Source organism: Schistocerca nitens, chromosome 9 (assembly GCF_023898315.1).
Source record: "Schistocerca nitens isolate TAMUIC-IGC-003100 chromosome 9, iqSchNite1.1, whole genome shotgun sequence".
NCBI lineage: Eukaryota > Metazoa > Arthropoda > Insecta > Orthoptera > Acrididae > Schistocerca > Schistocerca nitens.
The window spans coordinates 451,984,697-452,008,926 of record NC_064622.1 but is presented as its reverse complement, the minus strand read 5'-3'; the positions used below and the strand labels follow the sequence as shown (position 1 = coordinate 452,008,926).

At 46.8% G+C, this 24,230-nt stretch overlaps 1 protein-coding gene and 1 non-coding gene across 2 annotated transcripts in view; both read right to left on the bottom strand.

Annotated features, from left to right (window-relative positions):
• LOC126203881 (nucleoredoxin-like) overlaps nucleotides 1–24,230 on the bottom strand; it is a 294,997-nt gene that overhangs the window by 79,906 nt on the left and 190,861 nt on the right. The gene's annotated exons all lie outside the window — the stretch shown is intronic.
• On the bottom strand, nucleotides 23,893–23,967 carry Trnas-uga (transfer RNA serine (anticodon UGA)). Its single transcript has one exon. It is a non-coding gene; the product is annotated as a tRNA-Ser (tRNA).

The following is a 24,230-nucleotide window of genomic DNA, read 5'->3' as shown; positions in this document are numbered from 1 at the left end:
TAATTACTAAGAGCCTACTTGTCTTCAAATTCAGAGAGAATCAAACTGGTGCCCTTAAGATATTCCAAATTTCTACGATCTCGAAAATACCCTGCCAGTCCAGTTATTCCCAGAGAGCAATATTTTGGGTTTCGTTCAACTTTAGCCTGTAGACTTTTCGTCAGTTTAATTCACCCGCTGCAAAAAAGGGAGAGCAAAAAACTGTGATCCATAGTTAAGAAATAATAATACATTATACAACTGCTGATCCTTCTACTAACGCAATGATGGGATTCCAGAATCTGACGTGCGTTGCATGCCATCTTCGTGACGCTGCAGTTTTAATCGCCAGCAAAATAGAGGTTCGCCGTGTCACACACTCCGTGGTACGGTAGACAGTAGGCAATACGGTTACTGGAGCTTCACTCTTGCTAATGGCTTTGCTCCGACGACACTGCATATCAGAACTGCCGAAGTACAAAATACAGAAAGAATCGATACTGAACTGATGGCGAAGATATTTCACTTTTTAAACTCCTCACTATTCGGTTCCAAACAGCGGAACTTGAAACTGCTGAGCTTGAGCTTGTGTGGCGTCCCCCGTCTCTCGTCTTTTTCTTCGTTGTCGTCGTGGTGCGCGTAGCTCGTTCTCGCGCTGTCTCTCTTCTTGCAGTTTCTTGACTAAGTGTATCTCAGGGACGTGATTGCTACGCAGAAACCTTGCCAAAGGAGACGTCACAGACCTAGACTAGTTAGTAATCTTCATATGTGGTTCACCGTAAATCTTTTGTAAAGTTCTAGCCCGGTAAGTGTTGGATAATCGTATGTGCTGAGACAAATCCCACTGTTATTTTTACGTAATGTTCTGGTTTTATCGCAGTAGGCAGGAAATGTTCATGCTAATATTCTGTATCTTTGGCTAAAATGTTCATTTTTATCTATCATTTGCCTCATATCTTTTTTTTCGCAATGTTTTCAACAGAACAGTCCAATCCAGAGATCGAAGCCTGATCGGGATGCAATCCATATGGAGGTAAGAAAAGTAACAATCGATCTTACTCAGACAATTGACTGTAGCGCTGCAGCGTATCGTACGACAGCGCTTTAATTCTTTATAAAATAATCTCAGTTTATTAAGGTTACAGCCTATCGTAGTGGAAAAATATTCACTTGCTATTCTTTATGAGATTCATCCGTGTTACTTGAGTATTTGATTAGCTTTAGTCACTTTAATACACACGAATTAAGAACATTAGCTATACACTTTGTAAATAAAACGCTGAAACTTCTTTTTTCAATATATTTCCGAAAACAAAAAACAAAACAAAAAATCATACATCAATGCTCACACGAGCCAACATGAACACCCCGAAACAAAGCGAACGACAGACAGAGAATGAAACAAAAGATTCCAGGTTATTCGTAATACTAGAAAAACGAAAAATGGTACGTATTTTAGCTTCTGCAACTTACACTCTCTTAGTGATTTTAACTACTCTCTATTAAATAATATTTAATAAACTTATTAAAAATTATTAATTCATCCTAATATTCATTGAATTTTCTTTATTGAACAGCTTAAGACCGACTAAAAGTGGTTACATGCTTCGTCTCCAATGACCTCGATGTCGACGGGACATCAAACTCTAATACTCTTTCCTTTGTAACGACAACAATTTTATGAATATGATTCATGATCACATCCTTTTCTAAAGTTCGTTTTCAGGGTTCCGTATTTCAGTCGGTGAAAACGGACAAGGTTACGGGATCACTTTCTTGTCTGTCTGTCCGACTGTTAAATGTTTTGATACAAACTCACTCATCAAAATCTATAGCGTACTTGCTCTTGACCTAGAATCACGAAATTTGGCGAGAAGCAAGGTTTCACAGTGCAATTAAGGAAAAAATCCGAAAATTGTTCATGTGTATGTTTTTCTGTCGTTTGTTATCGGACTGACTGTCTATTTGTTCAAGACGGTTAACGTATCAAGTCGAGGGTACTTGCTGGTGTAAAAAAATTTAAGCTTCTACAGCAACGCATTCAAACGATACAGCCATTTATGTCATATATGTTGGTATCCTGTTAGTACCGATATCAATAGCATGCAAAAATCGTCGAAATTCTCCATTCCCAGGTTGGATGAATCATCGATGTAGCCTACATAAGTACGCTTGTATGGAAGCATCGGTGCGCGAATTCCACTTGCAATTTTTCGGATTTTTTGGAGAACCTCTTACTTTTGCTATGGACAAAAAACACACTATTTCGTTTTGACTGTCGTCACTGCTATACAGTCTTCCTGATGCGACTTTAGGGAAACTATTTCAGGAGAAAATGGATGCTTTCGTTTATTATGATCTCACATGGCAGCCTCATAATGAACTGGTTGTCTTTTAGTTATTGCTATCCCCCCCTCCTTGGCCCTCAGATTAAATTGCGGCCAGAATGCAGACTTCTACAAATAAGGTTTCCGTCAGGTCGTCTGTCTTTGCTGGTATTGCACTGAATACATAAAGGAGGGCTAGCAGAATCACTAAGCCTCATGGTCGCAGGTAGATTTTTGCGAGGCTATAACTACATGGTCCACTCACATTAATGAAACCACCGCCTAAATTCGACGTCAACGTGCAACAATCAGTCACAGGCGACAGGTGGCAGCACTAGCAGTGGAGGGTGCATAAAGCGTGCAGGGAAACGTGGAAAAGAGTGCGGTCGTTGTCGCAATGCAGAAACGCAGCGATTTATCTGACGTTCAGAAGGATACGATCATTCGCTAAGGGCTCAAGAGTTGAATCATTTCCGAAACGGCTAGGTCCTTAAACTGATCGCGTTTCGCCGTAGTTAAAAGTATACCGCGCATGTCAAAATGGCGCTATCCAAAACCGGCGCAGACGCGGGTGTGGTGTACCACGGACCAATTATGAGACGAAATTAGAATTATATTAATACCTTCAGCTGCTAACGGGCGTTGATATACACTCCTGGAAATGGAAAAAAGAACACATTGACACCGGTGTGTCAGACCCACCATACTTGCTCCGGCCACTGCGAGAGGGCTGTACAAGCAATGATCACACGCACGGCACAGCGGACACACCAGGAGCCGCGGTGTTGGCCGTCGAATGGCGCTAGCTGCGCAGCATTTGTGCACCGCCGCCGTCAGTGTCAGCCAGTTTGCCGTGGCATACGGAGCTCCATCTCAGTCTTTAACACTGGTAGCATGCCGCGACAGCGTGGACGTGAACCGTATGTGCAGTTGACGGACTTTGAGCGAGGGCGTATAGTGGGCATGCGGGAGGCCGGGTGGACGTACCGCCGAATTGCTCAACACGTGGGGCGTGAGGTCTCCACAGTACATCGATGTTGTCGCCAGTGGTCGGCGGAAGGTGCACGTGCCCGTCGACCTGGGACCGGACCGCAGCGACGCACGGATGCACGCCAAGACCGTAGGATCCTACGCAGTGCCGTAGGGGACCGCACCGCCACTTCCCAGCAAATTAGGGACACTGTTGCTCCTGGGGTATCGGCGAGGACCATTCGCAACCGTCTCCATGAAGCTGGGCTACGGTCCCGCACACCGTTAGGCCGTCTTCCGCTCACGCCCCAACATCGTGCAGCCCGTCTTCAGCGATGAGAGTCGCTTCTGCCTTGGTGCCAATGATGGTCGTATGCGTGTTTGGCGCCGTGCAGGTGAGCGCCACAATCAGGACTGCATACGACCGAGGCACACAGGGCCAACACCCGGCATCATGGTGTGGGGAGCGATCTCCTACACTGGCCGTACACCACTGGTGATCGTCGAGGGGACACTGAATAGTGCACGGTACATCCAAACCGTCATCGAACCCATCGTTCTACCATTCCTAGACCGGCAAGGGAACTTGCTGTTCCAACAGGACAATGCACGTCCGCATGTATCCCGTGCCACCCAACGTGCTCTAGAAGGTGTAAGTCAACTACCCTGGCCAGCAAGATCTCCGGATCTGTCCCCCATTGAGCATGTTTGGGACTGGATGAAGCGTCGTCTCACGCGGTCTGCACGTCCGGCACGAACGCTGGTCCAACTGAAGCGCCAGGTGTAAATGGCATGGCAAGCCGTTCCACAGGACTACATCCAGCATCTCTACGATCGTCTCCATGGGAGAATAGCAGCCTGCATTGCTGCGAAAGGTGGATATACACTGTACTAGTGCCGACATTGTGCATGCTCTGTTGCCTGTGTCTATGTGCCTGTGGTTCTGTCAGTGTGATCATGTGATGTATCTGACCCCAGGAATGTGTCAATAAAGTTTCCCCTTCCTGGGACAATGAATTCACGGTGTTCTTATTTCAATTTCCAGGAGTGTATATCAACGGGGACAGGTGAAAATGTGTGCCCTGACCGGGACTCGAACCCGGGATCTCCTGCTTACATGGCAGACGCTCTATCAATCTGAGCCACCGAGGACACAGAGGATAGCGCGACTGCAGGGACTACCTCGCGCGCGCCTCCCGCGAGACCCACATTCTCACCTTGTATGTCCACACGCTACATTCGTAGTGTCCCACGCCAACACACTCGTTACTCGTGGAGGACATTCTTTCCAAGTCCCGTAAGAGTTCGGGGAATATGTGTGCATCCGCACAGAACAAGAAGGTCATGGCTGGTGTTGCCAGAATTATATACTTACATGGAAATGGTGTCTGTTCTTTCGGACATGTCCGAAAGAACAGACACCATATCCATATAAGTATACATATGACACGGGTGAACGATGGCTGCGGAGATGTGTACGGGCAAATAGAAGTGCAACTGTTGAGCAACTGAGCGCCGAGATGAACTACGGGACTACCAGTAGTGCCTTCTGCGAAGGTTGCTGCTTATGAGCCTCCGCAACAGGTGCCTGGTTCACGCACTCATGCTGACGGCTGTTCGTCGGCGACGAACGCAACCGGTTCGAATGTGTGTGAAATCTTATGGGACTTAACTGCTACGGTCGTCTGTCCCTAAGCTTACACACTACTTAACCTAAATTAACCTAAGGACAAACACACACACACACCCATGCCCGAGGGAGGACTCGAACCTCCGCCGGGACCAGCCGCACAGCCCATGACTGCAGCGCCTGAGACCGCTCGGCTAATCCCGCGCAAACGCAACCGACGTCCACTGAGTGGCGACAGGTGACCTTTTCAGATTAATCACTTTTAATGCACCGTCTGTCCAGCTGGAGGAGGGAGTGTTGTGGTCTGAAGAATGTTTTCGTGGCATTCTCCGAGTTATCTCATCGTTCTGGAAGGAACAATGCATCAACACAAGTGTGCACCTTGAGTACCATGTCTACCCCTTGATGCAGTTTTTCATCGGTACGAATCTAACAGCAGGGCAATGCAACGAGTCACACAGCTGACAGCGTACGTGAGCGATTCGTAGAGCACCTGGATGAGTTCAGCATACTCCCCTGTCCATCAAACTCCCCAGAATTAAAATCAGTCTGTGGAACCACCTCGATCGACCTGTTTGTGCTATGGATTCTCAACCACAGCACAAGAGTCACCATGGATCCGCATTCCTGTGGTACCTTTTAGAACAGGGCTTAACAACTGGCCGGTTTTGAGCGCGAGTACTCGCGTCTGCTCAGGCACATGCTCGCGAGCAGGTGCAAGGTCACGGAGTAGTGAGGGAGGGGAGGGAGGGGAAATGGGCGCGCACGTTTGAATGTGATCTCGCGTTCTTAGCAGATTTAACTAGCCATCTGAATGCTTTGAACATTTTACTACAAGGTAAAAATCTGCTAATTATTCATTTCATAGATCGAATACGAGCTTTTAAAATGAAATTGACACTTTGGGTGAGTCAGCTGGAAACAGGAAACCTAGCCCATTTTCCTAAATTATCATCCATGCAAGATGTTCACAAAGACTGTGAACGTTATTCACATAGTTTAGTTGATCAGCGCTTTCGAGATCTGACAGAACTAGACAGTGATTTTGATCTGTTCTCTCCATATTCAGCGAATATTTAAAAGATTCGTCCTGAGCTGCAGCAAGAAATTATTGACCTGCAGTGTGACAGAGAATACAGAGACAACTTTCAGAACAAGAAAAACATTTTGGAATTCTACAGACACTTCCCTCAGGATAGATTTCCTCGTTTGCACAAACTGGCGGCTACAATAATATCAATGTTTGGTACCACGTATGTTTGTGAACATCTGTTCTCTGCAATGAAATGTAACAAGACGCGCCTGAGAAACGCATTGTCTGATCGAAATTTAAACTGCACGCTGCGCCTAAAATGCACAAGAACAATTACTCCGAACATAGACGCAATTGTAAAGGGCAAAAAGTACAAGATAACCGAGAATCCCACACTTCAGTGATACCTTTTATTGTGTAACAGTTCACAAATTAATACGAATGTAGAGGCATACGCTAAGCTAATAAAATTATGTGGCACGTATACATTCTCCTTCATTTGTTTCATTTGTCGCAGTAATAATTCGTGAGTGATATCCCTGCAGGTGGCCGCGGATTTACACTGACTGGCGGCAGCTGTTGTGTGCCCCACGTGACTCTCCCCACTCTCCGCTCTGGTCCGGTAGTGGGGGTAGCGTGCTCGCGCTGCTCGTGCTCGCGCCTTGCTGCTCACAGCTTGCTCCACGAGAACGTATGTTGTGAAGCCCTGTTTTAGAACCTCACTGACCCTCTTCCTGCACTCTCGCATCGGTCCGCGATATAGAAGGTGGTTACTCAGGCTTCTGGTATATATGTTACGACCTCTCGTATAGGCCTGCGCTGTCACGGTGTACTATGCAAACACTCCACGTAAGGTACCATGCAAGGACTCCACGTAAGGAATTAACACGAAACGGCTGCGATAGGCGACTAAATCTCGTAGCGCCAAGTTCTCAGCCAGGGGAGGGTGGGATTGAGAGGGGGGAAGGGGGAGGGGGCAGGGAGAGAGCGCGAGTCAGCGAGACTCCCACCCCATCCATAATGGAGCGCATCTTAATGCAGGTCGCCACCTGTGCCTGGCAATGCGTGGCCCTGCATGCATATTTCACGGTCCTCTCCGACCCCTACTAAAGCCGCCCTCTCCTCCCTTCTCTAGAGCCCCACTACAACTCCACGTCTGGCTACTGTGTTTTGAAGTGTGCGTGCGCGCCGGCTCGTGCGCTGCCCTCTCGTTAAAGACTGTAGGCTTTACTGAATGCAACACCCCTCCTCCCTCTCGTAACAGGTCGCACTCTAAATAACACCGTTTGTATATAGGCGAAGAGACCCGTTAATGCATCATTGCACGCTTATAGAACAACGCTGGCAGCAGTCACCATCTTTACATACCAGGGCACTGAGGTGACAGAAGTCATGAGGTAGAGGTATGCACATATACAACAGGTAGAAGTATCGCGTACACTATTATTGGGTAGCCCAGGGGCGGAGATGTCATTTGTTCTCAGGTGATTCATATAAAAGGGTTTCCGGCATGATTATGGCTGTATGACAGGAATTAACAGACTTTGAACGCAGAATGGTAGATGGAGCTAGGCGCATCAAACATTCAATTTCGGAAATCGCTGGGGGAATTCAATATTTCGAGATCCATAGTGTTAAAAGTGTGCCGAGACTGCAAAATATCAGGTACTACCTGTTAGCCGGTCGGAGAGGCCGAGCGGTTCTAGGCGGTACAGTCTGGAACCGTGCGACCGCTACGGTCGCAGGTTCGTATCCTGCCTCGGGCATAGATGTGTGTGATGTCTTTAGGTTAGTTAGGTTTAAGTAGTTCTTCTAGGGGACTGATGACCTCAGAAGTTCAGTCCCATAGTGCTCAGAGCCATTTGAACCAACTACCTGTTACCATGCACAATGGTGGCCGACGGCCTTCACTTAACGACTGAGCGCAGCAGCGACTGTGCAGGGTTGTCAGCCTGTCCTGAGAGTCCAGTTGGTTATACCCAATTATCCATTATGCGTTTACCGTAACCCACACACCCTCACATAGACAGTGCGACACAGAAAATTTCGTTGGGATATATGACTACAGGCTCCATGACGATTTCTCTCCAAGAGACTAACGCGGCCTTGGTCACTGCATGGAACCTCTCCTGGGAGTTCAGTAGCTCGTACCCGATACACCACTGCCCATTTACTGTAACCCTTGCACCCTCACATTGGCGATGCGACACAGAAAATGCTTTCCAATTGAAAACTAAAGGCTCGAAGCCGACTTCTCCACAAGAGACTATCTCTGCTATGGTCACTGCATGGAACCTACCCTGGGAGTTCAGTACCTTGTATCCGATGCAGCACTGATTGTTTACTGTAACCCTCACAACCTCACATTGACGATGCGACACTGATATCACATCGCCATTGAAAACTACAAGTTCCATGATAACTTCTCTCCAAGAGACTAACACAGCTACGGTAGCCACGTGGAACCTCTCCTGCGAGTCCAGTTGCTTATACCCGATGCACCACAGCCCGTTTACTGTAACCCTCACACCCTCCTATTGACAATGCGACACAGAAATTGCATCGTGATTGAAAACTATAGGTTGCACGTACACATCTCTCCAAAAGACTAACGTGGCTACGGTCATCACATGGAACCTCCCCTGGGAGTTCAGTAGCTTGTATCCGATGCACCACTGCCCATTTACTGTAACCTTCACAGACTCATATTGACATTGCGACACAGAAATTCCATCGCAATTGAAAACCACTGGTTCCATGCCATCTTCTCTCCAAGAGACTAACACGGATACGGTCCCAGCATGGAACATCTCCTGCAAGTCCAGTGGCTTATACCTGCTACACCACTGCCCATTTACTGTAACCCTCATACCATCACATCGACGATGAGACACAGGAATTGTATTGCATTTGAAAACTATAGGCCCATGCTGACAGATCTCCAAGAGACTAACATGGTTACAGTCACTGCATGCAACCTCTTCTGGGAGTCCCGTATCTTGTATCCGATGCACCACTGACCATTTACTGTAGCCCTCGCACCGTCACATCGACAATGCGACATTGAAATTGCATCCTGATTGAAAAGCATAATCTCCATGCCGAGTGATCTCCAAGACAGTAACGCAGCTACGGTCACATCATGCAGCCTGTCTTGAGAGTCAAGTAGCTTATACCCAATTAACCACTACCCGTTTACTGTAACCCACGCATCCTCACATTGACAATGCGACACAGACATTTCATATAATATTACAGGCTTCATGCCGACTTCTCTCCAGGGACTAATGTGGCTACGGCCACTACATGGAACCTGTCCTGGTAGTCCAGTAGCTTATACCTGATGCATCACTGCCCTTTTACTGTTTCCCTCACTCCCTCACACTGACGATGCGACACAGACATTGCGTCTGGATTGAATCCTACAGGCACCATGCCGACTTCTCTCCAAGAGATTAACGCTGCTATGGTCATCACATGGAACCTCGCCTGGGAGTCTAGTAGCTTATACCCAATGCACCACTGCCAATGTACTGTAGCCCGCACAGCTTCACATTGACGATGCGACACAGAAATCTCATCGCGACTAAATATTGCAGGCTCCATTCCCTCTTCTCTCGAAGAGACTAATGGAGCTATGATCACCGCATGGAACTTCTCTTGGGAGTCCAGTAGCTCATACCCGATGCACCACTGTCCATTTACTGTTTCCCTTGCACCATCACATCGATTATGCGAAATGGACATTATGTCTGGATTGAATACTGCAGACACCATGCCGACTTCTCTCCAAGAGACAAACGCTGCTACAGTCACCACATGAAACCTCTCCTGGAAGTCCAGTAACTTATATCCGACGCACAGCTGACCGTTTACCGTCACTGTCACGCATTCACATTAATCCATGCAACATGGAAATTGCTTTGCAATTACATTCTCCAGGCTCCATGCTGAGTAATCTCCAAGAGACTAATGCCACCTTCATGAGTGGTCTCACCATTAGGCAGATGCAGCGTTAATGCATAAACATCGAAGCCATTGTTGGTACGTTGTGCTAGTTAACATCCATGATACTGACGTAGCCGGCCGCGGTGGTCTAGCAGTTCTGGCGCTGCAGTCCGGAACCGCGGGACTGCTACGGTCGCAGGTTCGCATCCTGCCTCGGGCATGGGTGTGTGTGATGTCCTTAGGTTAGTTAGGTTTAAGTAGTTCTAATTTCTAGGGGACTTATGACCTAAGATGTTGAGTCCCATAGTGCTCAGAGCCATTTGAACCATTTTTTTTGATACTGACGTAGCTATGGTCACCTTATGGAAACCCTCCTGGGAGTCTAGTACTTTCCATCCGAATCACCACTGCCCATTTCCTTTAACCTGACACTGAAATTGCATCGTGTTTGAAAACTACAGACTCCATGCCGATTTAACTCCAAGAGAGAACGTGGCTACAGCCATCACATGGAAACTCCCTTGGGAGTCCACTAGCTTATACGTGATGAACCACTGCCCATTTACTGTAACCGTCAAACACTCACATTGACAATGCGAAACAGAAATGGCATCACGATTGAAAACCATAGGCTCTCAGCCATAGGATACCGTACTATAGGTGCAGTAGCCCATCCATTGCCATGCTGATTAGCGTTAGTATTATCCAAAGTAAAATTCAGTACGCCTCCACAAAACACTGGAGGACCATGCAAAAACACTTATCCATTTACACCATCAACAGTGGTCATCTGTATGTTATCCACTGCTTTATACACTGTAAGACGCGAACGCCTTCTCCTCCTAAAATAATGCGGCGTCTCTGTAAGTCGTCGATGCTGCTGCACATATGGCTGCTCGACGACTGACGCCGTCTTTCCAGATAAATTACTTGTATAGCTGCCAGTTATCTAACGTCAAAGCTCGCCTTATCAACTTCCGGTCCCTCATTTTCAGCACACGCGGCTTTAAGTAAAACTAGTAACGCCGCACGGACCCCACCAACTTCCCCTTCCGCCCCTCCTTTCACACGGCTCAGTGTTGTGCAACAACTCATGAGCCACGACTTCCAGAGACGTCTAGAGCTCATGAGTTGTTGCGCAATATTGCGCTGCGTGAAAGGAAGGGCGGAAGGGGAAGTTGGTGGGGTTCGCGCGGCATTACTAGCTTTACTTAACCCTGCGCGCACTAAAAATGAGGGACCGGAAGTTGATAAAGCGAGCTTTGCGGTTAGATAACTGGCAGCTATACAAGTAATTTATGTGGAAAGACGGCGACAGTCGTCGAGCAGCCGCACGTGCAGTATCGGACGACTTACAGAGATGCCTCGTTATTATAGGAGGCGAAGGGTGTATAAAGCAGTGGATAACATGCAGATGACCACTGTTGTTGTAAATGGACAAGTGTTTTTGCATGCTCCTCCAATGTTTTGTGGAGGCGTACTGAATTTTACTTTGGATAATGCTGATGCTAATCAGCATGGTAATGGATGGGTTACTGTACCTATAGTACAGTATCTTGGAGACAAAGTGTCCAAAGTAGGAGGACTGGAGAGTTTTAATGAAAGAGACATTATTGCTTATCGCACCTTTCAAATATGTGAGGTGTACAACAGAGAAATGGGAAGATCTTGTTATATGTTGTTATTGGTTCTTAGGACGAGGAATCAGCCCCTTGCTACCAACCTACATGGCAAAATTATGCAGTTATTTAATATGTTTACAAATTACACTCGATAATGGAAAAAAAACTATACACCACAAAGAAATTATCCGAATGGGACGGAAATCGGTAGAACTGATGTATATCTACAGACACACAAATGGCTGAAATTTTAGAAAAACTGGCTGATTTATTCAAGAGAAAGAGCTACATAAATGGAGCAAGTCAACAACGCGTTGGTCCGCCCGTGACGCTTAATGCAAGCAGCAATTCGGCTTGACTTTGACTGATAAGAGTCGTTAGATCTCTTCCTGAGGGATATCGCGCCAAATTCTGTCCAATTGGCGGGTTGGAGCTTCAAAATCCCGATCTGGTTGGAAGGCCCTGCCCATAATGCTTCGAACGTTCTCAACTGGGGAGAGATCTGGTGACCTTGCTGGGCAAAGCAGGATTTGGCAAGCACACAGACAAGCAACAGAAACTCTCATTGTCTTGCTGAAATGTAAACCCAGGATGACTTGCCACGGAGGACAAGTGTTGAATGTCCTCGACGTTCCGCGGTGCTGTATGAGTGCCGCAGATGACAACCAGAGGCGTCCTGCTATCAAAAGAAATGACATTCCAGACCATCACTCGTGGTTGTCTGACAGTATGGCCGGCAACGGTCAGGTCGGTATCCCACCCCTGTCCAGGGAGTCTCCAGACACGTCTCCAGCCTGGAATCTGATTGACTGGAGTGGAATTGTGAATCTTCAGGTTTTCTCGGCGCAAAGACTGCGGGAATGCAGCCGCATAAATTCTGCTTCTTCTTCTAATATTTCGGCTGTATACCTTTCAGCCATCTTCAGAGAGAGCCGTACGACCGACGCTCCAGCGCTCGCTCTACCCGTCATAGATTTGGACGATGCTACGGTGATGGTCTTAAGCAAAGGATTGAATTTTGCACCCACGCCAAAGGTTTTGCCTATACCTGCATTCATCAGTGCCGTTGAAGAAGCTGTTCGACCACTCTCTATGGATTCTGCAGATGAAATAAGACGCGAAACTTGTCGAGCTGTTATGAAGGCTCGCCCACAAAGAAGCAATACATCTGTGGCAGAGAGGACTGCACTACGTATGCTCCGCCAAGATACTGAAACGGTGGTTCTCCCTGCTGATAAAGGTAATGCCACTGTTTTAATGCCACGTGAAGACTATCATGATAAGATATACAGCTTACTGAATGATAGTATGTACCGGAAGATCAGTAAGGACCCCACCAACAAGGTGGTAAGGAAGACGGCGTCGCTTTTGAATGCCTCCCCATTTCCACTGGAAGTCATACGAAGACTGAAACCAAGTGGTGCAGTGCCTCCAAGGCTTTATGGACTCCCAACGATCCATAAGAAAGACGTTCCTCTACGTCCTATTGTGAGCAATATTGGTTCTCCCAACTATGATTGTGCCAAGCACCTGGCGTCACTATTGAGGCCGCTTGTGGGAAAATGTGATCATCATATAAGGAACTCTGCAGATTTTATTGGCAAATTAAAATCTTTGAAACTGAACACCTCCGATCTGTTAGTTAGCTTTGATGTAGTGTCGCTATTTACTAAGGTACCTCTCTCTGAATCTTTAGATCTCATTGGAAAAAGTTTTGATAAGGAGATTTTAGCTTTGTTTCACCATGTGATGACCTCCACATACTTTTTATTTAATAACGACTTTTTTGAACAGACTGACGGTGTTGCCATGGGTAGTCCTTTGTCACCCTTGGTGGCCAATTTATTTATGGAGGACTTCGAGGAGAAAGCCCTGGAGTCTGCTAGTTTGAAGCCTACAGTTTTTTGGAGGTACGTTGATGATACCTTTGTAGTGTGGCCCCATGGCGAGGACAAACTGCAGGACTTCTTAAACCATCTGAATTCCATCCATGGACAAATTCAGTTTGCAATGGAAGTGGAAAAGGAGGGATGTATTCCATTTTTGGATGTCTTGGTTCGGCGCAAAGAAGATGGCACTTTGGGTCATGCAGTATATCGGAAACCGACCCATACGGACTTATATTTACATGCAAATAGCTGTCACCATCCTTCGCAGACGAGTAGTGTTCTAAGAACTATGGTACACCGAGCACACGTCATATCTGATGAAAGTAGTTTAAAAGACGAACTTTTACATCTGAAGAGAGTTTTTGAGGACAACGGGTATTCTCCACAACAGATACGCAAGGCACTACAAATAAAACCTAAGGTGTCCGTAAGGAATGCAGAAGATGACGAGGAAACATTTAAATCCATGGCTTTCCTGCCGTATGTGGGAAGCCTTTCATCCAAAATAGGACGGATCCTCACTAAGCATAAAGTAAAAGTGATTTTTCGTCCACCGGCGAAGACGGCTGCACTCCTGGGTTCCGTTAAAGATGACTTACTACTCCGCAAGCCTGGAGTTTACAAGATACCTTGTGAATGTGGCCTTTCATATATCGGACAAACGAATCGTACAGTCCAAGAGAGGTGTACGGAACATCGCAGGTACACTCGGCTCTTGCAACCCAGTAAATCGGCTGTGGCAGAGCATTGTATTGATTCTGGTCACTCTATGGTATATGAAAATGTCGAAATTCTGACTTCTGTTTCATCTTTCTGGGACTCCGTAGTAAAAGAGGCCATTGAAATCCGCTTGACGAAGAATTTAATTAATAGAGACAGCGGTTTCACATTAGATAAATCATGGAATCGGCACTTTCAATATTGAACTTACAAAGACGTCGCTACAGTTCAGCTCCCAGTAATACATCGACCTCCCAGCATGGATCGAATGCGCAGCCACAGACGTAACTCATACATATTGTACGTCTTTACCGCCGATTAACATCACTGGCGCCTTGTTTATCTGTGGCCGCATGCGCAGTGGCGCGGTCCGCGAGTTTAAAAGGATGGAGCGAGCGCTGGAGCGTCAGTCGTACGGCTCTCTCTGAAAATGGCTGAAAGGTATACAGCCGAAATATTAGAAGAAGAAGCAGAATTTATGCGGCTGCATTCCCGAAACCTAATGGTGGAGTGGAATTGTCTTTAGTAATGGGGCTCGCTTCGAATTGAGTCCCGATGACCAGTATCTTTATTGCATTTATTTAGCCTCTAGTTGCCAAGCTACATGACAAATTACGTCGCTATTTTTTCGTAATATGTTTACAAATTATATACACTCCTGGAAATTGAAATAAGAACACCGTGAATTCATTGTCCCAGGAAGGGGAAACTTTATTGACACATTCCTGGGGTCAGATACATCACATGATCACACTGACAGAACCACAGGCACATAGACACAGGCAACAGAGCATGCACAATGTCGGCACTAGTACAGTGTATATCCACCTTTCGCAGCAATGCAGGCTGCTATTCTCCCATGGAGACGATCGTAGAGATGCTGGATGTAGTCCTGTGGAACGGCTTGCCATGCCATTTCCACCTGGCGCCTCAGTTGGACCAGCGTTCGTGCTGGACGTGCAGACCGCGTGAGACGACGCTTCATCCAGTCCCAAACATGCTCAATGGGGGACAGATCCGGAGATCTTGCTGGCCAGGGTAGTTGACTTACACCTTCTAGAGCACGTTGGGTGGCACGGGATACATGCGGACGTGCATTGTCCTGTTGGAACAGCAAGTTCCCTTGCCGGTCTAGGAATGGTAGAACGATGGGTTCGATGACGGTTTGGATGTACCGTGCACTATTCAGTGTCCCCTCGACGATCACCAGTGGTGTACGGCCAGTGTAGGAGATCGCTCCCCACACCATGATGCCGGGTGTTGGCCCTGTGTGCCTCGGTCGTATGCAGTCCTGATTGTGGCGCTCACCTGCACGGCGCCAAACACGCATACGACCATCATTGGCACCAAGGCAGAAGCGACTCTCATCCCTCCATTCACGCCTGTCGCGACACCACTGGAGGCGGGCTGCACGATGTTGGGGCGTGAGCGGAAGACGGCCTAACGGTGTGCGGGACCGTAGCCCAGCTTCATGGAGACGGTTGCGAATGGTCCTCGCCGATACCCCAGGAGCAACAGTGTCCCTAATTTGCTGGGAAGTGGCGGTGCGGTCCCCTACGGCACTGCGTAGGATCCTACGGTCTCGGCGTGCATCCGTGCGTCGCTGCGGTCCGGTCCCAGGTCGACGGGCACGTGCACTTTCCGCCGACCACTGGCGACAACATCGATGTACTGTGGAGACCTCACGCCCCACGTGTTGAGCAATTCGGCGGTACGTCCACCCGGCCTCCCGCATGCCCACTATACGCCCTCGCTCAAAGTCCGTCAACTGCACATACGGTTCACGTCCACGCTGTCGCGGCATGCTACCTGTGTTAAAGACTGCGGTGGAGCTCCGTATGCCACGGGAAACTGGCTGACATTGACGGCGGCGGTGCACAAATGCTGCGCAGCTAGCGCCATTCGACGGCCAACACCGCGGTTGCTGGTGTGTCCGCTGTGCCGTGCGTGTGATCATTGCTTGTACAGCCCTCTCGCAGTGTCCGGAGCAAGTATGGTGGGTCTGACACACCGGTGTCAATGTGTTCTTTTTTCCATTTCCAGGAGTGTATTTTTTACGTAGTTTCGATATACCTCACAATTCCTTAATTACATATTATCATTCGAAATAACACCATATATAATTTTTTTATTCTTATAGTCATTATTTGGCAAACGGCCTTGCCGCAGTGGTAACAACGGTTCCCATCAGATCACTAAAGTTAAGCGCTGTCGGGCAGGGCTAGCACTTGGATGGGTGACAATCCGGTCTGCAGAGCGCTGTTGGCAAGCGGGGTGCACTCAGCCCTTGTGAGGCTAACTGAGGAGCTACTTGATTGAGAAGCAACGGCTCCGGTCTCGTAAACTGATATACGGCCGGGAGAGCGGTGTGCTGACCACATGCCCCTCCATATCCGCAAACGGTGACGCCTGTGGTCTGAGGATGACACGGCGGCCTGTCGGTACCAAAAATGGCTCTGAGCACTATAGGAGTTAACATCTGTGGTCATCAGTCCCCTAGAACTTAGAACTACTTAAACCTAACTAACCTAAGGACATCACACACATCCATGTCCGAGGCAGGATTCGAACCTGCGACCGTAGCAGTCGCGCGGTTCCGGACTGAGCGCCTTAACCGCGAGACCACCGCGGCCGGCTCCTGTCGGTACTTCTGGGTCCGCCAGAGCCTGTGGACGGAGTTTACGTTTACCTTTATAATTATTATTGTATGTGCTTCAATGATTCAAGGGCGTCACGTTCGATGTCTGGTGCTTGGGAACCCCCACATTGAATTCCGAAGTGGATAGTTCCCGTATCGTAACTTGCTTATAATGAAAGTGCGCCGTTTCAAAGAAGCAGCACGTTGAAGATTTATAAAAATATGTTCTTCGTACAGTTTGTTGTAATTAAAGTCACGTAATCACATATCGTCGGTTAAACTGTTTATCACATTTAAGATACGGCAAGAAGGCTGGAATTTCGCCATTTCATCATGGAGTGGTTACAAGAATTCGGTTCTATAACGTTCTCTCTCTCAGTGACTCGGTCGTGTCCTAGTACGTCCAAATTTTTTCTCCTTCGCGTTTCTCAGGAGTGAGTTGTTACTGTCAGTGGTTTACCAAATGTTCAAATGTGTGTGAATTCTTAAGGGACCAAACTGCTGACGTTATCGGTCCCTACACTTACACACTGCTTAAACTATACTTAAGAACAACACACACGCCCATGCCCCCGGGAGGACTCGAACCTCCGGCGGGAGCGGCAGCGCAGTCCGTGACATTGCGCCTCAAACCGCGCGGCCACTTGGCTTGTCATGATTTATAAAGCATAAAACACGGAGCTGTTAACAAGTATTTAAAACACGTTAATAATCTGGTAAAACAAACCATCACTCACAATGAAAAGCATAGGAAAGACTGACGCATATCCAAAAGAATTTAATGCTAACTTACTCCGAGCCATATACAAGGAGCAGAAGAAAATTTGCGAGCTAGATCTTTCACGACATTCTATTCCAAACAGAATGTTTCCTATCAAAGTAAATGTTTAAAAACAAATATGACGCATTTCATGCCGGCCGGAGTGGCCGAGCGGTTCTAGGCGCTTCAGTTTGGAACCGCGCGACCGCTACGGTCGCAGGTTCGAATTCTGCCTTGGGCATGGGTGTGTGTGTGATGTCCTTAGGTTACTTAGGTTTAAGTAGTTCTAAGTTCTAGGGTACTGATGACCTCAGCAGTTATGTCCCATAGTGCTCAGAGCCATTTGAACCATTTGACGCATTTCGTAATTTTTGTTATAACAGATTTTACCAGTTCCGACGCATTTTCGAGAGGCCCTCCATGTTCTGGTGTTGTGAAACAGCTTTCATTCATAGGACACAAGATAAATGAGCTACTCGTAGAATCGCTACCAAGCCTTTCTAATTACATACCAACTCTGAAACTAGTTTTCAGAGTTTATAAAAATAAATTTATGTTTTTGAGACAACTTAATGTACACTGTTGAGTATATACGTTATTGAATTCTATGCTAGCTATCTTCAGCTTGTTTTCTGCTTGTAAATCAGCAAATCGTCTCACTTTCCGGGTTGACTAAGGCGTATTAGCAAAAACACCTACTGTAGTGTAACTTCATGAGTAGTAAATTTCGGATCTCGTTCTTGCAAACATTTTAATCTCTTCCCTATCTACTGCCCAGTCCACTTGAATGTAGAACTTGACACATCTGTAAACAACGTAACCTCGCGGTTGAAGTACCTTGCAGTAAAGAAAAAGCGTACCTCCAGTTGTCTGTACTTGAGGCGAATGGTACTGTTTTGAACGTCATGTTTGCGTCACGTATTGTGGAGCGAATGATCACGATAGTCGACATATAGCTCTTTACGTCTTCTATACAGAGTGTTGCGTCAAAATGAGGTTACGCACGAAGCCTTGTGAACTGTAGGATACTCGGTAAGTAGAGATGGGCAGCACCACGTGGTTTTGGCTTCCCCAGCGGCGTGCTACAGTGCTGCAGCACCAGGATTGCAGAGTGTGTACCATGACAGTAAACGTGTACCTGCAGTGAAAAAAGAATTAATTGCGGAATATTATTTCTTTCGTGGCTATAATTAAAACTTTATGACTGGCCCTCGAGGTGCTCGCCAACGTTTTGAGATGCAGGATAAAAATGTGAGCTCCATTTCTACTCTTCTCTTAGCTTGCCAGTAACTTCTTCAACGAGCTTTACATGTGGCAGCGCATCGCCGCTCTCCTGGTCCATATCTCCACGTCTTTCTTTCACGAATTTATATGCGACAAGTTCACCATTTTTGTGGTTACTTCTCGGGTAACAGCCGGCCAGAGTGGCCGAGCGGTTCTAGGCGCTTCAGTCTGGAACCGCGTGACCGCTACGGTCGCAGGTTCGAATCCTGCCTGGGGCATTTATGTGTGTGATGTCCTTAGGTTAGTTAGGTTTAAGTAGTTCTAAGTTCTAGGGGACTGATGACCTCAGCTGTTAAGTCCCATAGTGCTCAGAGCCATTTGAACCATTGTTTTTCTCGGGTAACAGGCCTGCAGTGCGCTGCACATGGACAGAGATTTGTGTAATAACAGGGAGTACTCTTTAAATTTTTATTTAAAAAATGGCTCGAATAGTTCCTGCCTATCACTACTGAAGCGAATCTCTCTTGAATACGTTGCGTTGCGTGACTGCAGCAAAAGCAAACTACGCTTTTTTGTCACATATAGACCATGCACTGCTGGCGTACGACGCTGCTAATTACCAGAGTTATGTGGTGACTGCGGAAACATTGATTAAAAGTAAATAAAAATAATGATATTAAAGCTGTCTTCGCTTTAATACAAGCTCTGTCAACAGCAAAATTTCATCAGTGCTTATTTGCTTTGCGTTACGAGTTCTTCCGGACTATAACATCCCCAAAACAAGACAATATCTCCACGACCACAAATCCAGGACTGGTACGCTCTTCCATCGTTATTAAATTATATATTGGCTCTAACATTTTCCATATACTTTACGGTATACGAAATTTTTTAATATAAAAACGGGAACGAAAGGTTGTTAACTTTCTAGAAATTCCATAGCTCGCACGCTGTGCGTGAAAGAGAGTAGTGTTTAAGCAGCTGTGCTAGTTCAAGGAGCTAAATGAATGGGATGCTTCTGCAGTCGCAAGAATCTGCGAAACTTGGAAAGTTGAACTAATGTTTTGACGCATAACTGAGTTGACTGCTTGTGGCATAACGTGTCGTTCTCAAAGGACGAAACCCATCTCTAAGGAACTCGGTACGGATGGAAAGCTTCACTCCAAACTTATTTCATACACTGGAAACAGAAGAGTACCGCTTTAGCATGATCTGTTGTCATGGAACGGAAACTGGATATTACGCGATAGATGTAGCTGCTCTGCACAACTACTGTAGCTGCTAAATTCTCTCTCTCTCTCTCTCTCTCCGCGCTGTGGTGTGTGTGTGTGTGTGGCTGTGTGTGTGTGGCTGTGTGTGTGTGTGTGTGTGTGTGTGTGTGTGTGTGTGTGTGCGTGTGTGTGCGTGTGTGTGTTTGAATTAACTCATGCGCACTGGGCAAACGTTTGTGGTAGATACGAGGAGCGAATAAAGAGTGATCTTTTGTGGGTGTTTCACACGTCGTGAAATAAACATTGTCATGTAAGCTGAAACTGTATTTTATTGCTCTGACTGGGATCGTAAAAGTCTCCCAAGCATAATTTCCCAGCAGCACTCTACAGGCGACAGAAATGATTCTGAAAGCAGGAAGAAGGTAATCGCAGGTGAATCTGCGAGAGCTCACGAAACTTTTCTTCTTTTTTTGTAATTCTTTCTATTCTTCTTGTAAGCCTTACTCACTTCTGATTTATCAAAAAAAGCAAATAGAATGAAGCAGATCAAGTAAAAGCAAAATCTCCTGAAACATATAATGGGAAGGAGCTATAGCGCTTATCTTGTAAGACAAGGGTCGTGAGTTCGAGTTTCCCAGGAGCCAGCATGTCATATACAGTCCGTCACCAGACTCAGCCACAGCAAATGATTTAACTCTCGCACCATTACAAAGATTAGTGATATAGGCATTAGTATCAGTGGTATTGAGAAACAACTGAAATCGATAAAACTGAAAAAAGTTTCAAGCCTTGATGGAATTCCTGTCAGATTCTGCACAGAATTTGCAACTGAGTTAGCCCATCTTTCAACCAAAATATACCGTAGGTCCCTCGAAGAATACTGTGCCCAGTATTTGGAAGAAAGCACAGATTACACCAGTCAACATGAAGGCAGTAGAAGTGATCCACATGTGACATCCATCTGCTGTAGAATTTTATAATATGTTCTGAGCTCAAACATAATGATGTATCTCAAAATCAGTGACCTCGTCTATGCCAGTCAGTATACATTCCGAAAACATCGATCGTGTGAAACTTAACACGTTCTTCTGTCACGTAACATCCGGAAAGTCGTGGAACAAGACATTCAGACAGATGCAGTATTGCCTGACTTCTGAAAAGGAGTTAAGTCACCACAACATCTATACTTATTAACAGAAGTACGATCATATGGATTACCAAAATAAATTTGTGACTGGACTGAGGATTTCTTGGTAGGAAGAAAGCAGCATCATATTTTAAACTGAGTGTCAGCGACAGATGTAGAACTAACTTCAGGCGTGCACTATGGAAATGCACTGTCACTATTGCTGTTCGTTTTGTCTATTAATGTACTGGCAGACGCTATTAATAGGAACTTCGGGCTTTACGAGGATGATGCAGTTATCTGTAACGCAGTACACCCTGAAAAAGCAGCGCAAATGTCCAGTCAGGTCTTGATAAGATTTCAGAGGGATGTGAAGATAGGCAACTTGCTTTAAATGCCGGCCGCGGTGGCCGAGCGGTTCTAGGCGCTTCAGTCCGGAACCGCGCGACTGCTACGGTCGCAGGTTCGAATCCTGCCTCGGGCATGGATGCGCGTGATGTCCTTAGGTTAGTTAGGTTTAAGTAGTTCTAAGTTCTAGGGGACTTATGACCTCAGACGTTAAGTCCTATAGTGCTCAGAGCCATTTGAACCATTTGCTTTAAATGTTCAGAAATGTAAACATATACACTTCACAGTACTAAAAAGGACGTGGTGTCCTATGACGATAACATCAAGGAGCCAAAACTGAACTTAATCAACTTTTACTAACACCTGGGCGTAACAGTTCATGCGTATAGTAATGGAACGATCACATAAGCTCGGTAATAGGTTAAGCAAGTACCAGACTTTTGCTCATTAGCAGGATACTGAGGAACTGCAGTCAGTCTAGAAAAGAGATTGCTGAAAAATCACTTGTGCACTCCATCCTAGAATATTGTCCAAGTGAGTGCGACCTGTAACAGATAGGTGTAATATACAAACAATAGCAGCATGAATGGGGACCACAGGTTTGTTTGATTCATAGGACAGGATCAAGGACATGACGAGAAATCTGAACTGGCAGAAGCTTGAAGTCAGACGTAAGTTACAGAGCGAAAGCCTAAAGTTTCAAGAAACAGAGAAATTTAATCAATCAGTCTTCCGACACTCAATATGTGAATGCAACAGGAAGAAGCCCTAATAACTGGCACTACGGAAAGCACCCACTGCCATGTACTTCATAGCTGTTTGCAGAGTATAAATGTAGATGTAGATGTTATGAAACTACGCGTGAAGCTGGCCTCATCTGTGAATGGGATGGGTGACACAAATCCCAGAATCGTGACTGCCTGTTGAAGAAACCAGTGCCAAAACTGTTCCCCATGCGTAAAGTGTGGAAAGTCTGTGGCTAGTAATCCTTGCACACGCTGTAAGTGATAAAGATAGTACTGTATTGTGTATTCAAACCGGGGACCTCACAACTCCACAACAGGGCACAGTAGTCCACCCTCCCCGCCGTCGCCCCACACCGAACCCAGGGTTATTTTGCGGTTCGGCCCCCAGTGGACCATTTCCGGGAACGTCTCGTACCAGACGAGTATAACCGAAATATTTGCGTGGCAGAGTAATTATGGTGTACGCTTACGTGGAGACGGTGTTTGCGCAGCAATCGCTGACATAGTGTAACTGAAGCGGAATAAGGGGAACCAGTCCGCATTCGCCGAGGCTGATGGAGAACCGCCTTAGGAACATATCCTCGGGCTGGGCGGTACACCGGAGCTCGACGTTAATCCGCTGGGCGGATTCGTGCCGGGACCGGCACGCCTTCTCGCACGGCGCCCGGGGAACAGCGCGTTACACCGTGCGGCTAGCCTGGCGGGATGATAGGGGTAGTAACAATTGTCATGAAGAATTGTTCACACGGTCGCCTAGCTTACCATGTACTGGCGAGGTAACTGCCTGGTACTGACACAGCGGTCGCCTTCCACAGTGTTATGCACATTTTCCTTGAAGTCTGGTGTCCGAACATTTCGGGCACTTCCTTCACAATTTCCTGCTTCCTGAAATGGGCCTGCCTCCGACCATCGGCGAAACTCTGTTGCAGGCACTGAATGTTATGGTTGTTGACGGCGGGGATGGGTCTCCTGATAAAACCTTCTTACCCGCCGTCCGTTGCCATTTGCCTTTCCGTAAATAAAAACCATGTCGGCAAGCTCTCGATTCGAATACGGAAGCAATGTGTACAGATAACTGCATCATCCTCGTAAAGTTCGGAGTTTCTATTAATAGCGTCTGCCAGGACATTAACAGACAAAATGAACAGCAATAGTGACAATGCATTTACATAGCGCACGGATGAAGTTACTTCTACATCTGTCGCTGACACTCAGTTCAAAATGTGATGATTCCTACCTACCGAGAAATCCTCAGTCAAATGGTTCAAATGCCTCTGAGCACTATGCGACAACTTCGGAAGACGTCGCCTAAGAACTAATTAAACCTAACTAACCTAAGGACATCACACACAGCCATGCCCGAGGCAGGATTCGAACCTGCGACCGTATCGGTCGCTCGCCTCCAGACTGCAGCGCCTAGAACCGCACGGCCACTCCGGCCGGCGAAATCCTCAGTCCAGTCACAAATTTCTTTTCGTACTCTATATGACTGTACTTCTGTTAATAAGCGTAGGTTTTGTAGTGACTCAACTCCTTTTCAGAAGTCAGGAAATACTGCAGCTGTCTGAATGTCTTTTTCCCCGACTTTCCGAATGTTACGAGACAAAAGGACGTGTTAAGTTTCACACGATGGATGTTTTCGGAATGTACACTGACTGGGATAGACGAGGTCACTGCGTTCGAGATACATCATTATGAAACTTCCTGCCAGATTAAAGCTGTGTGCCCGACCGAGACTCGAACTCGGGACCTTTGCCTTTCACGGGCAAGTGCTCTACCAACTGAGCTACCGAAGCACGACTCACGCCCGGTCTCACAGCTTTACTTCCGCCAGTATCTCGTCTCCTACCTTCCAAACTTTACAGAAGCTCTCCTGCGAACCTTGCAGAACTAGCACTCCTGAAAGAAAGGATACTGCGGAGACATGGCTTAGCCACAGCCTGGGGGATGTTTCCAGAATGAGAGTTCGAGTCTCGGTCGGGCACACAGTTTTAATCTGCCAGGAAGTTTCATATCAGCGCACACTCCGCTGCAGAGTGAAAATCTCATTCTGGATACAT